The sequence below is a fragment of the Gymnoscopelus microlampas genome (genome assembly GCF_963454915.1).
Source record: "Gymnoscopelus microlampas genome assembly, chromosome: 24".
In the NCBI taxonomy this organism is placed as follows: Eukaryota; Metazoa; Chordata; class Actinopteri; order Myctophiformes; family Myctophidae; genus Gymnoscopelus; species Gymnoscopelus microlampas.
Genome location: NC_139961.1, coordinates 8,438,605 through 8,453,896, shown reverse-complemented (window position 1 = coordinate 8,453,896; position 15,292 = coordinate 8,438,605). Strand labels below are relative to the sequence as shown.

Here is a 15,292-nt window from a genome sequence, read left to right as displayed (position 1 = left end):
ATATTATTACTCAAAACGTGAAAGTAATTAGTTACGTTACTAGTTACTGGGAAAAGGTAATAATATTACTTTAAGTTACATATTACTTTAGTTACTTCCCAACACTGAACACAGCCATGCAGCCTTACAGTTTAATTGCAGATTTGAGCTTGGGAAAAGCAGCCTCCAACGGGTTGGTATTCCTTCCTATTCTTGCTATTATGTTGCAAATGATTGTGTGTGTGTGCGGGCGAAATAACATTTAGCGAAGGGTCCATTGCCACCCCAGCTTCTTCCCAATAAAGTGGAATCCTTTTGGGATAAATTTGACAGACACGTTGGTGATGAGATAAAGCTCTGAACAAGGTTATAGGTTTATAGGTCTGGTATTTGTAGTGCACCCCCCATCCAGTCGGGAGGAAGAGAAAGAAAGAGAAAAAACATAGGACAAAGAACACTAGACTAGGACAACAAGAACTCAGCCACACTGTCAGTCATAACAGGAGGGAGTAGAAACTAAACACATACTAGCCTATTATAGTTTAGCATTTGTCATTGGTTTTAATGTTTTATTTCGTTTAGAGTTTAGTTTTGATTAGTTTTGAAAGTAGATTTTCTAGTTGGCTTAGTTTTTGTTCCATGTTTAGTAGAAGTGTTAGTTTTAGTTTAAAAAAAAAAAAAGTATTTGTAATATGTTTCAGACAAGGACAAGTTCAGAAAAATAGCAAGAGCAAAATATCTACAAGCTCACGTTACGAGCTTGTAGAACGGTTAGACTAAAACTAAGCACATTTTCTCTCTGGTTTTATTCTTCTCTTCTCTTCACTTTACAACTACAACATGACTCCTCCCCTCCCCCGAAGGCTTTAGACTACAGCTTATTGTATGTCACAAACCAACCAGAATCTCAACTGAAAATACAGGTTCTGTTTCAAGTTCTGCCTACAAAGAGGCTCATTGGTCCAGTTCAAACCAGTCACCCTGCACTGACACAAAACAGACCTCTTAAACAGCAGCTACAGAACAACAACAGGTAAGCCCTGATATACTTGGAACAACATATGTGGAGTGAATGTGGGGGACTTTAGTGTTTTTTTCCTATGTCTGTCTTGTTCTTTATTTTCACTTTGTCTAGCACTTTGGTCGACCTTTGATCTTTATCAATGTGTTTTAAATCTGAGGTTTGAGTTGAGTTTATTAACTTGGGTAATATGCATCAGCAGCTCAGGTATAAACAAATTGATGTATTGTTCCAATACTGTGCAATACATACTGAGACAGATACATGCTTTTTATTTATTTTTTATATAATGATCCATAGGACATCTACACAAGTTGCATCCATACATGACTATTTTAATGACTTGTTGCTTAGTCAGTAGTAAAATAACATAACCAGCTGATTGGTCAGTCAAATCAATACAAACTAAAGGACAGTCTACAGTAGGGGTTTCAAACTTTTTCTAAGTAATTTTATTTAAATTTAAATTAATTTATTTGGCCGTGGACCCCCATCTGAACATATTTCGTGCTGGAGATTTGTTTCAAGATTCATTGAAAATAGCAGATCTACAAGCTCACAAGCTTTCAAATAGGCGATGTATAGAGTTAAGGTGGTTACACTGAGGGTTGGAGGGCCGGGGCTCAGGACTCTCACCAACACATTGTTCCTTCTCTGCTCATTAACCACCACCATCCATTATAACACACTATGTTCATAAGTTGCACCAAAATGTCAGAATAGACTGGATACTGGCCATGCATTATAGAACACATTATGTAACAAACCATTTCTAATGTTCTACTCTCATAACTATGTTAAGTGATGCAGAGTATATATTATATAAAACTACTGTAATGTGTTAAAAATGATGTCCACACAAAGGGTTCAGAACTGTCTCCAGTCAACCACAAACTGTGTTTACATCAGACATGGAGATGGAAATTCTATATAATCTACATTTATACTTTTTAAGTAATGCAATTCCCTCATCACGAGTGCAAAGAATGGAAACCGTGTGTTTGTGTGTGAAGAAGGTGAAAGTGTCAATGTTTCTTCCTCATTTGATTTCTAAAGAGGCTCTGTTGAAATGTGAGGAACAATGACTTCAGCTTTTTGCAGCTTGTCGTTGAGTCAAACAACATAATAAGGTTCCTCTTTGCTTGGCCACTGGTGATGAGCACAGAGCATTTAGAGGTCAGTCTTCAGTGGTACTGAGACATAGAGACAAAGGTGAACTGGTGTGTCAGTACATCCACCCCAAAGTGGGTTCAGGTGCAGGTTTAAAACATAACTATAATGTGTCACAGTCTCAGCAGAGAGACAATTTGAGCTTGTAGATCGGCTACTTTTGTTGTTTTTGTGTGACATTGTAAGACAAAGTAGGTTATATTAACACGTTGCATTGTGATGCATTGTGAGCTTCTAGATCAGCTTTGAAACATAGCAGATGTACAAGCTTGCAGATCTGTGAGCTTGTAGATCTGCTGTTTTTTGAATAGCCAACTGTTTTTGTCAAATGATACTGAAGCCACCTTAACACCCATTAAAACCGGGAAAGCATCTGGGTCATTTTAGATTTTAGGGCTGGCTATTCAAAAAATAGCAGATCTACAAGCTCAGATCTATGAGCTTGTACATCTGCTATATTTGAACATTTTCTTTTGAGAACCACTGATTTTAGAAGACATTTGTAGAATCAGCCTCAGGTCTTAATGGATTAAGAGAAGTTTTCCCAGTTTTCCCAATTGCAAATATTAAAAGGTTCAGAATAACAAACCTTATTTGGTTGGTTTTGTATTGTTTAAATCACCATTAAGAAGATTAGCCAACGGGTGAAATGTATGTTTGATAAGTGACTACATCATTTCTTTAAGTTTAAACTTGAAAAAACTCTTGACTTAGAACAACTTACCCCTAACCTGGGGCAATTTGAGCCACAGGACCACTTTTTAGTTTTTTTAAGAAGTCATATTTTAATGGTCCCTTGTCATAGATGCTTACACATGATTTCACATCCTGAAATAAGGGTAGATGTTTAGATTGTACTTCTATCTCATGTTGCCTTACCTCAAGGACAACTTCAGTGAAACATGGCTTACCCCGTTCTCCCTATATATGGTTAAAGTGGTGTAACTGAACAGTATTGGACATAAAAGGTTTCCACCCGACAGTGACCATATATATAACAGACGTGCCTGAGCTGTTAACAAATGATGAACACTAATTTATAGTCAGACATTCAGTGGAGACATTCACAGAACAGCTCAAGGCTATAAGGCACTGGACAACTCTCAGTGGCCACCACAGAGAATATTATCTGTTTACTGGCTTCGCTAGCATGTACCTGACCCCCCCCCCCCCTCTAAATACTGTTCCAATTACCTGGATTTACATATGAATGTGTCTATTCCTTGTTCAAAGTGTGTGAGCTGTTGTAATTGCCTCAGCCAATACTTTGTTTTAAAGTGAGCTTTGCTTTTGAAAAGTGCAATAATTTGCATTAGTCATGTAAAACAGCCATTTTACTTTTCCTTTCCCTCTCACTGATGTTTGTATGATTGTATTGTGTATTATTGGTGCTTCTGTGCTCCCTGCTGTTCCTGTCCATGTCATTAGTAAAGTCCAGAGTGGAAGTCACAGTGATGGTTGCTACTGTCTCTGGGTGTTACTTTGATCTAGATTAAAACATTTTGATATTTGATAGGTCTGTCTGTCTGTCTGTCTGTCTGCGTGCGTTTGTGTCTAGGGCCCTGTTGGTGTGACAGGGTTATTTCAACAACGTTCTCCTCACCATGTTAATATGCCTTTGGCTGATACAACCTAAAGTACTGTATCTCATTTATGGACTTAAAAAAGACATGTGAACTTTCTTTACCATATATTTTAGTTTATTAGTTCTTTTTAGTTTTGTATCACTTGTCAGGGGCGATTCAGTGATTCAGAAAGCTCAGAAATGTTTTGAAAATAGCCATACAAACTCACAATGCGTCATAGCGGGTTTGTATATCAGCTTTTTTTTAAACAATATTTTGTAAGAACAATGTTGGATATTGACAAAGACTAAAACTAATTCTCTCTAGGATTTTTGTCTGTTTTAATTCTTTTTGTAAACACCTGATTTTGAATTCCACAAGTACAATGTATTAAAGCAGTCTTTCACTTTAAAAAAAAATGGTCATTTTATCGTCTACCCAAGCTTTTGGGAGCAACCCGGACAGTTTTGAAGTTGCTTGATTAAGTATTTAGATATTTGATATTAATTTTATCAGACACCCCCCCCCTCCTATACAAACCCATTGTAACTTCAAACTCCATTCTAACCATGTTAGATTCATCAGAAACACCCGTCCTTGGTTCTAGTGACTGACATTGTCCTTCTAATACGTGAGGAGACTGTGTTTTTTCAATTACTTTTTTCATTTATTTTTAATAATTTTGGAAAAAGATAAACATTAAATACAATACAATAAAATAAAATAATAAATAAATAAAAGTAATCAAAAAACACGGGCCCCTCACGTATTAGGAGGGCAGGGTGAGTCACCAGAACCAAGGACGGGTGTATTTGATGAATCTAACAACTAAAAATGGAGTTTGAAGTTACAATGGGTTTTATAGGAAGGGGGCGTGTCTGATAAAAAAATAATATCTAAATACTGAATCAAGCAACTTAAAAAACGTCCGGGGGGATCACAAAAGCATGAGACGATAAAATGAAGTGAAGTGAACTATCCCTTTAATGTGTCAGTAACTTAAAGCAGTGGTTTTCAACCAGTGGTCCTTGGGGGAGTACCAGGGGGTCCCCAGCTAAATTAGTTAACATAGCGTCACAATCATTTTTAACCACTTAGCTTTGGTTATTCAAAAATAGCAGATATACAAGCTCATAGCGCGGCTATGAGCTTGTAGATCTGCTATTTTTGAAAAACCTTGAAAAAGTGTGCGTATCTTTGAATATTTGTATTTTTTTAAAGCGAGAATTAACTGATATCTTTGCTTCTGGCGGTCCCTGGCACAAAACATTTTCAAATGGGGGTCTGCGGCCAAATGTATATCAATTTAGGGGTCCTTGGCATGAAAAAGGCTTAAAGGGATATTTCACTTTCAAAAAAACTTTGGGTCATTTTATGGTCTACTCTGGCCTTTGTGAGCCCCCCAGACAGTTTTTAAGATGCTTGATTCAGTATTTAGATATTTGATATTCATTTTTATCAGACACGCCCCCTTCCTATACAAACCCATTATAACTTCAAACTCCATTTTTAACATGTTAGATTCATCAAAAACACCCATCCTTGGTTCTTGCGACTCACCCTGCCCTCCTAATACGCTAGGGGGCCGTGTTTTTTTGATTACTTTTTACATTGTCTGATAAAATGTCTGATAAAATGAATATCAAATATCTAAATACTGAATCAAGCCACTTAAAAACTGTCTGGGGAGCTCAGAAAAGCCTGAGTAGACAATAAAATGACCCAAAGTTTTTTTTAAAGTGAAATATCCCTTTAAAGGACCCCAGCATGACAGTCTACAGCACCGTTTCCCAAACAGTGGGTTGGGACCCATTTGGGGGTCGCGGTCTATTTTCGTGGGTCTAGACTAAGTGAATATCCCTTTATTTTTTCCCCCTAAATGTTGTCATTAATTATTATAATTTTAAAAGATTTTCTAAAGATTTCCACAAAAAGTCACACATTTTCATGAGTTGAAAAACACATTTTTCAAAAACAATTTCATGAATAAAATAAAACAATAATATCAAAGAATATCCCTAAATCAGAAAACTAATGTTTAAGAAAATAGCAGATCTGCAAGCTCGCAAAGCGGTGCAAAGCGACACCTTATGAGCTTGTATATCTGATATTTTCACTAGTTTGGGTCCCAGGCAGACATCTGATTTCTCTGAACCACCAGTGGTGACATGCCTCAACCAGCTAGAGAATGTGGGTCGTCCATAACGTTGAGGCAGGCAGTAATTACAACTCTGTGTGTGTGTGTGTGTGTGTGTGTGTGTGTGTGTGTGTGTGTGTGTGTGTGTGTGTGTGTGTGTGTGTGTGTGTGTGTGTCAACTAGCATGTCACTCTGGTGTGCTGTGAGGTTTTACACTCATGTAAGTCAGAAAACAGTCATTTAACCCATTAAGACCTGAGGCCAATTCTACAACAAATGCCTTTTAAATCAGTAGTTCTCAGACTATTTTGTGCCAAGGACCCCCAACATGATATGTATTTGGCCACGGACCCCCATCTGAAAATGTTTTTTACCAGAGACCCCCCCCCCCCCTACAAGAGAAGATATGTTTAAAAATTCTAAATGATTCAACGTTTTTTTAACACAAAAATAGCAGATGTACAAGCTTGCAGATCTGTGAGCTTGTAGATCTGATATTTTTTTTTGCCATCTCTAAAATCTAAAATGTATTTCTTGTCTATATTATCAACATTTTCAAATGATACTGAAGCCACCTTAACACCCATTAAAAACAGGAAAGCATCTGTGTCATTTTAGATTTTAGGGCTGGCTATTCAAAATATAGCAGATCTACAAGCTCAGATATACGAGCTTGTACATCTGCTATTTTTGAACATTTTTGAGAAATTTTGAAAGTGTTTTAACTGGTTCCTGGCACAAAACATTTTCATTATGGATATAAATATATTAATTTGGGGGTCCTTGGCACGAAAAAGTTTGAGAACCACTGATTTTAGAAGACATTTGTAGAATCAGCCTCGGGTCTTAGAGGGATATTTCATTTTGGGTCATTTTATCGTCTACTCAGGCTTTTGTCAGCCCCCCAGACCGTTTTTAAGTTGCTTGATTCAGTATTTAGATATTTGATGTTCATTTTATCAGACACGCCCCCTTCCTATGCAAACCAATAATAACTTCAAACTCCATTTTTAGCATGTTAGATTCATCAAAAACACCCGTCCTTGGTTCTGGTGACTCACCCTGCCCTCCTAATACGCGAGGGTCCGTGTTTTTTTGATAACTTGTTTTCCTTTATTTTTAATATTTTTTTCTGAAAATGTAATAAAAAAGTTAAATGAAAAAAGTTATCGAAAAAACACGGCCCCTCACCTATTAGGAGAGCAGGGTGAGTCACCAGAACCAAGGATGGGTGTTTTTGATGAATCTAACATCAACAAAAGAGTTTGAAGTTATAATGGGTTTGTAGCCTATAGGAAGGGGGTGTGTCTGATAAAATGAATATCAAATATCTAAATGTAAATACTGAATCAAGCAAACTGTCTGGGGGGCTGACAAAAGCCTGAGTAGACGATAAAATGACCCAAAGTTCTTTTGAAAGTGAAATATCCCTTTAATGGGTTAAGAGAAGTTTTCCCAGTTTTCCCAATTGCAAATATTAAAAGGTTCAGAATAACAAACCACACATTCAGTGGAGACATTCACAGACCAACAGCTCAAGACTATAAGGCACTGGACAACTCTCAGTGGCCACCACAGAGAATATGATCTGTTTACTGGCTTCACTAGCATGTACATGACCCCCCCCCCCTAAATACTGTACCAATTACCTGAATTTTGTTTTAAAGTGAGCTATGCTTTTGAAAAGTGCAATAATTTGCATTAGTCATGTAAAACAGTCATTTTACATTTCCTTTCCCTCTCTCACTGATGATTGTATGATTGTATTGTGTATTATTGGTGCTTCTGTGCTCCCTGCTGTTCCTGTCCATGTCATCTGTAAAGTCCAGAGTGGAAGTCACAGTGATGGTTGCTACTGTCTCTGGGTGTCAGTCAGTCAGTCAGTCAGTCAGTCAGTCAGTCAGTCAGTGTTTGTGTCCAGGGGCCTGTTGGTGTGACAGGGTTAGTTCAACAACTTTCTCCTCACCATGTTAATATGCCTTTGGCTGATACAACCTAAAGTACTGTTTCTCATTTATGGACTTACAAAAGACATTTGAACTTTATTTACCATATATTTTAGTTTATTAGTTGTAGCGTTCTTTTTAGTTTTTTATCGCTTGTCAGGGGCGATTCAGTGATTCAGAAAGCTCAGAAATGTTTTGAAAATAGCCATACAAACTCACAATGCGTCGTAGCGGGTTTGTATATCAGCTTTTTTTAACAATATTTTGTAAGAACAATGTTGGATATTGACAAAGACTAAAACTAATTCTCTCTAGGATTTTTGTTTGTTTTAATTCTTTTTGTAAACACCTGATTTTGAATTCCACAAGTACAATGTATTAAAGCAGTCTTTCACCTTTTTTAAAATTGTCATTTTATCGCCTACCCAAGCTTTTGGGAGCAACCCGGACAGTTTTGAAGTTGCTTGATTAAGTATTTAGATATTTGATATTCATTTTATCAGACACCCCCCCCCCCCCCCCTCCTATACAAACCCATTATAACTTCAAACTCCATTCTAACCATGTTAGATTCATCAGAAACACTCGTCCTTGGTTCTAGTGACTGACATTGTCCTTCTAATACGTGAGGAGGCCGTGTTTTTTCAATTACTTTTTTCATTTATTTTTAATAATTTTGGAAAGAGATAAACATTAAATACAATACAATAAAATTGTATTAGGAGGGCAGGGTGAGTCACCAGAACCAAGGACGGGTGTTTTTGATGAATCTAAAATGCAAAAAATTGAGTTTTAAGTTACAATGGGTTTTATAGGAAGGGGGCGTGTCTGATAAAAAATTATATCTAAATACTGAATCAAGCAACTTAAAATAGCAGATCTGCAAGCTCGCAACGCGGTGCGAAGCGACACCTTATGAGCTTGTAGATCTGATATTTTCACTAGTTTGGGTCCCAGGCAGACATCTGATTTCTCTGAACCACCAGTGGTGACATGCCTCAACCAGCTAGAGAATGTGGGTCGTCCATAAGTACAACTCTGTCTGTGTGTGTGTGTGTGTGTGTGTGTGTGTGTGTGTGTGTGTGTGTGTGTGTGTGTGTGTGTGTGTGTGTGTGTGTGTGTGTGTGTGTGTGTGTGTGTGTGTGTGTGTGTGTGTGTGTGTGTGTGTGTGTGTGTCAACTAGCATGTCACTCTGGTGTGCTGTGAGGTTTTACACTCATGTCAGAATACACTCATTTATTCTACAACAAATGCTTTCTAAAGCAGTAGTTCTCAGACTATTTTGTGCCAAGGACCCCCAACATAATATGTATTTGGCCACGGACCCCCCATCTGAGAATGTATTGTGCCAGCGACCCCCCCCCCCCCCCCCACAAGAGAAGATTTATGTTTAAAAAATCAAAATGATTTAACGTTTTTCAAACACAAAAATAGCAGATGTACACGCTTGCAGATCTGTGAGCTTGTAGATCTGATGTTTTTTTAGTAGCCATCTCTAAAATCTAAAATGTATTTCTTGTCTATATTATCAACATTTTCAAATGTTTTGGTCAAATGATACTGAAGCTGCACCTTAACACCCATTAAAACCGGGAAAGCATCTGTGTCATTTTAGATTTTAGGGCTGGCTATTCAAAAAATAGCAGATCTACAAGCTCAGATATAGGAGCTTGTACATATGCTATTTTTGAACATTTTTGAGAGATTTTGAAAGTGTTTTAACTGGTTCCTGGCACAAAACATTTTCATTATTGGGGTCCGCGACCATATAAATATATTAATTTGGGGGTCCTTGATACGAAAAGGTTTGAGAACCACTGATTTTAGAAGAAATTTGTAAAATCAGGCTCAGGTCTTAATGGGTTAAGAAAAGTTTTCCCATTTGCAAATATTAGAAGGTTCAGAATAACAAACTTTATTTGGTTGGTTTTTAAATCACCATTAAGAACATTAGCAAAAGGGTGAAATGTATGTTTGATAAGCGACTACATCATTTCTTAACATTTAAACTTGAAAAACCCCTCGACTTAGAACAACTTACCCCTAACCTGGGGCAATTTAAGCCACAGGACAACATTTTATTTATTTATTTTTTAATAAGTCATATTTTAATGCCCCCTTGTCATAGATGCTTACACATGATTTATAGTCAGACATTCAGTGGAGACATTCACAGACCACAGCTCGCTTCGCTAGCTTGTACCTGACCCCCCCCCCCCCTAATATTTGATATAACAACTACGTATACCGATATTAGGGAGTAAAACATTCAGATATTGATATACTGAAAGGGTTTGTCAACACCCCAGGCAGTAGCATGAGTCCTTCCACAGAGGGCATAGTTATATTTTTATTTTGAGAGTACTAAACGTGTCAGTCATTTCTTATGTATATTTTAAGTTAGTTTGTTTTTATACTTGACATGAATGTAGTCATTCGAACACACACACACACGCACGCACGCACGCACGCACGCACGCACGCACGCACGCACGCACGCACGCACACACACACACACACACACACACACACACACACACACACACACACACACACACACACACACACACACACACACACACACACACACACACACACACACACACACACACACACACACACACACACACACACACACACACACACACACAAACACACGCACATCCAAAGGCATTTGGATGTGCTCAACAACAACACAGATGTTGTTTGGGTTAGCAAAGAAGATGTTATCTGATGGTGTGTGTGTGTGTGTGTGTGTGTGTGTGTGTGTGTGTGTGTGTGTGTGTGTGTGTGTGTGTGTGTGTGTGTGTGTGTGTGTGTGTGTGTGTGTGTGTGTGTGTGTGTGTGTGTGTGTGTGTGTGTGTGTGTGTGCGTGTGTGTCTGTCTCTCAGCCTGCGTCCGTCCGTCCGTCCGTCTGTCTGTCTGTCTCTCAGCCTGCCTGTCTGTCTGTCTCTCAGCCTGCCTGCCAGTCTGTCTCTCAGCCTGTCTCTCAGCCTGTCTGTCTGCGTGCGTGTCTGTCCAGGGGCCTGTTGATGTGACAGGGTTGTTTCAACATCTTTTTCCTCACCATGTTAAAATGCTTTTGGCTGATACAACCTAAAGTACTGTATCTCATTAATGTACAGTACTTACAAAAGACATGTGAACTTTCTTTTCCAATTTATTTAGTTTTCATTAGTTGTAGTGTTCTTTTTAGTTTTGTATCGCTTGTCAGGGGCGATTCAGTGAATCTCCTTATGATTTTAGTTTCGTTTGAATTACTTTTGTAAACACAAAATACAGTTTCAGCTCCAGTATATATATTTTATTTAAAGCCAAATTTTATTGTCATTTCAGTTAATTCAATGTTTTTCCAATTCTAGTTTTCGTTTGTTTTCTTAGTTTTTAGTTAACTATAATAAACCTGATTTTGAATTCCACAAGTACAATGCATTATTCCACATCATTTGCTTCACACACCCTGAACCTCTCTACACTCCACCAACAGTTACTACTACACCACGCCACCGGCTGTCTATAAAGAGGCTTCATTTGGTCCAGTTCAAACCTGCCAACCTGCACTGATCCACGACTTCTTAGACAACAGCTACAGAACAACAACAGGTAAGCCCTTGATGTTCTTGGAACAGAATATATGGTGTATCTCATTAATGGACTTACAAACGACATGTGAACTTTCTTTACCATTTTAAAAGGAGGATAGAATTTAGGTGATGGGTTTCATCCCTTCTGATGAAACAACAACTTTGAGGTTGTTAGGTTGAGTTCAGTATTTAGATATTTGATATTCATTTTATCAGACACCCCCCCTCCTATACAAACCCATTGTAACTTCAAACTCCATTCTAACCATGTTAGATTCATCAGAAACACTCGTCCTTGGTTCCAGTGACTGACATTGTCCTTCTAATACGTGAGGAGACCGTGTTTTTTCAATTACTTTTTTCATTTATTTGTAATAATTATTTTGGAAAAAGATAAACATTAAATACAATACAATAAAATAAAATAATACATGAAAAAAGTAATTAGGAGGGCAGGGTGAGTCACCAGAACCAAGGACGGGTGTTTTTGATGAATCTAACATGTTAAAAATTGAGTTTGATGACAATGGGTTTTTATAGGAAGGGGGCGTGTCTAATGAAATGAATATCTAAATACTGAATCAAGCAACTTAAAAACCGTCCGGGGGGATCACAAAAACCTGAGACGATAAAATGAAGTGAAGTGAAATATCCCTTTAATGTGTCAGTAACTTAAAGGACCCCAGCATGACAGTCTACAGCACCGTTTCCCAAACAGTGGGTCGGGACCCATTTGGGGGTCGCGCGTCTATTTTCGTGGGTCTAGACTCAGTGAATATCCCTTCATTTTTTCCCCTTACATTTTTTCATTAGTTATTATAATTTTAAAAGATTTTCTAAAGATTCCCACAAAAAGTCACACATTTTGTGTTGAAAACAAATTCAAACATTTTTCAAAAAAAATGTAATGAATAAAATAAAACAATAATCAAAGAATATCCCTAATTCAGAAAACAAATGGTTTAAGAAAATAGCAGATCTGCAAGCTTGCAACGCAACACCTTGTGAGCTTGTAGATCTGCTATTTTCACTAGTTTGGGTCCGGGGCAGACATCTGATTTCTCTGAACCACTGGTCTACAGCAGAGGTTCTCAAACCTTTTCATGTCATGGACCCCCAAATTAATCTATTTGGCCATGGACCCCCATCTGAACATATTTTGTGCCGGATTGTTTCAAAGAGTTTTTGTTGTTGTTGAATACTTTGAATACTTAAAGGGGCATGACTGATTTTGTAGTTTGTTTTCCACTTAAAAAATACTGCAGGGGAAAAACATGGCATGTGTTAGAATGTAGGTGTGTCAATACTGACTATCATGCTTGCACAGAAGCAAAGGAAGCCAAAGTTCTGCTTGTGGTGAGGCAGACTGTAGGGAAACAATACTGAGGCACTCTGTCTTCAGGTGAAAACATTTAATAACTTATTTTACAGATGAGCAAGGCAACAGCTGACCGACACGTTGTGACACTTGGGTCTTCAACAGGGTCTAACAATCAGGGGGATTAGTCACTCTTAAGTAAAGGCTGTGGGTGGCAATCAATTGATTCTGACCAACATCACACATCAGAGCATCCACAGCTGATGTTATCGTATGCATATCAATTAATACATAATACATAATGCACATGTTTATTAGTGACCAGCACATGATGTTGGTCAGAATCACTTGATTGCCACCCACATCCTTTACTTAAGAGTGACTAATCACCTGATTGTTAGACCCTGTTGAAAATCCAAGTGTCGAAACGTGTCGGTCAGCTGTTGCCTTGATCATCTGTAAAATAAATGATTACATGTTTTCACCTGAAGACGGAGTGCCTCAGTATTCTTTCCCTATAGTCTGCCTCACCACAAGCAGAACTCTGGGTTCCTTTTCTTCTGTCTATACCTGTTCCACTGAAGAACACCTGTTTTGAGCCACTGTAAGCAGATTTGTTGCTTACAGTCATGTTTTTAATCTGCTGTTGTTTCTAACCTGAACTGGAAAATAAACTACAAAATCAAGCTATAGGATGTAATGCCTCTTAAAATATGGGAATTCGATATAATCTACATTTATATTTATATTTGAGTAATGCAATTCCCTCATCACAAAGAATGGAATCTGTATGTTTGTGTGTGAAGAAGGTGAAAGTGTCAATGTTTCTTCCTCATTTGATTTCTAAAGAGGCTCTGTTGAAATATCAAAATGTGAGGAACTGTGGCATCATTGACTTGAATGAGAACAGAGCATTTAGAGGTCAGTCTTCAGTGGTACTGAGACATAGAGACAAAGGTGAACTGGTGTGATCAGTACATCCACCCCAAAGTGGGTTCAGGTGCAGATTTAAAACATAACTATAATGTGTCACAGTCACAGCAGAGACACACTTTGAGCTTGTAGATCGGCTACTTTTGTTGTTTTTGTGTGACACTGTTTGAAAGTAGGTTATTAACACGTTGCATTGTGATGCATTGTGAGCTTGTAGATCAGCTTTGAGACATTTTGAAAATAACAATTACTTTAATTTATTGGTACTTACTTCAAGTTTATTTTATTGACAATAGTTTTGTACTTTTACTCAAGTAAAAATGTTGAATACAGGACTTTTACTTCCATGTGTATCATCACCAAAATATAGTCCAGTGTTTTGGTGGTATTAAAGAACTGTCATCAAACCTCACAGCGCACCAGAGTGACATGCTGGTTGACACACTGTGTGTGTGTGTGTGTGTGTGTGTGTGTGTGTGTGTGTGTGTGTGTGTGTGTGTGTTTCAACTAGCATGTCACTCTGGTGTGCGGTGAGGTTTTACACTCATTTAACCCATTAAGACCTGAGGCCCATTCTACAACAAATGCCTTCTAAATCAGTAGTTCTCTGACTATTTCGTGCCAAGGACCCCCAACATGATATGTATTTGGCCACGGACCCCCCTGAAAATGTTTGTGCCAGCGACCAATTCAAAATGATTCAACTTTTTCGAACACAAAAATAGCAGATGTACAAGCTTGCAGATCTGTGAGCTTGTAGATCTGATGTTTTTTTTAGTAGCCATCTCTAAAATCTAAAATGTATTTCTGGTCTATATTATCAACATTTTCAAATGTTTTTGTCAAATGATACTGAAGCCACCTTAACACCCATTAAAACTGGGAAAGCATCTGTGTCATTTTAGATTTTAGGGCTGGCTATTCAAAAAATAGCAGATCTACGAGCTTGTACATCTGCTATTTTTGAACATTTTTGAGAGAATTTGAAAGTGTTTTAACTGGTTCCTGGCACAAAACATTTTCATTATGGGGTTCCGCAACCATATAAATATATTAATTTGGGGGTCCTTGGCACGAAAAAGTTTGAGAACCACTGATTTTAGAAGGCATTTGTAGAATCAGCCTCAGGTCTTAAAGGGATATTTCACTTTGGGTCATTTTATCGTCTACTCAGGCTTTTGTCAGCCCCCCAGACCGTTTTTAAGTTGCTTGATTCAGTATTTAGTTTTTGATATTCATTTTATCAGACACGCCCCCTTCCTATGCAAACCCATAATAACTTCAAACTCCATTTTTAGCATGTTAGATTCATCAAAAACACCCGTCCTTGGTTCTGGTGACTCACCCTGCCCTCCTAATACGCGAGGGTCCGTGTTTTTTTGATAACGTTTTTTCATTTATTTTTTATATTTTTTTCTGACATTTTAATAAAAAAATTAAATAAAATAAATGAAAAAAGTTATCGAAAAAACACGGCCCCCTCACCTATTAGGAGAGCAGGGTGAGTCACCAGAACCAAGGATGGGTGTTTTTGATGAATCTAACATCAAAAAAAGAGTTTGAAGTTATAATGGGTTTGTATAGGAAGGGGGTGTGTCTGATAAAATGAATATCAAATATCTAAATACTGAACCAAGCA

The 15,292-nt window shown here is 37.8% G+C and overlaps 1 protein-coding gene across 1 annotated transcript in view; it reads left to right on the top strand.

Annotated features, from left to right (window-relative positions):
• The first annotated feature begins 891 nt into the window (after positions 1–891).
• The window catches only part of LOC311040713 (protein NLRC3-like), a 46,027-nt gene continuing 31,626 nt past the window's right edge, over positions 892–15,292 (top strand). Inside the window, exons 1-2 of the mRNA XM_084051054.1 lie at positions 892–1,012; positions 11,306–11,421. The gene's annotated coding sequence lies outside the window, so the exon portion shown is untranslated. The remainder of the gene's footprint in view (positions 1,013–11,305; positions 11,422–15,292) is intronic.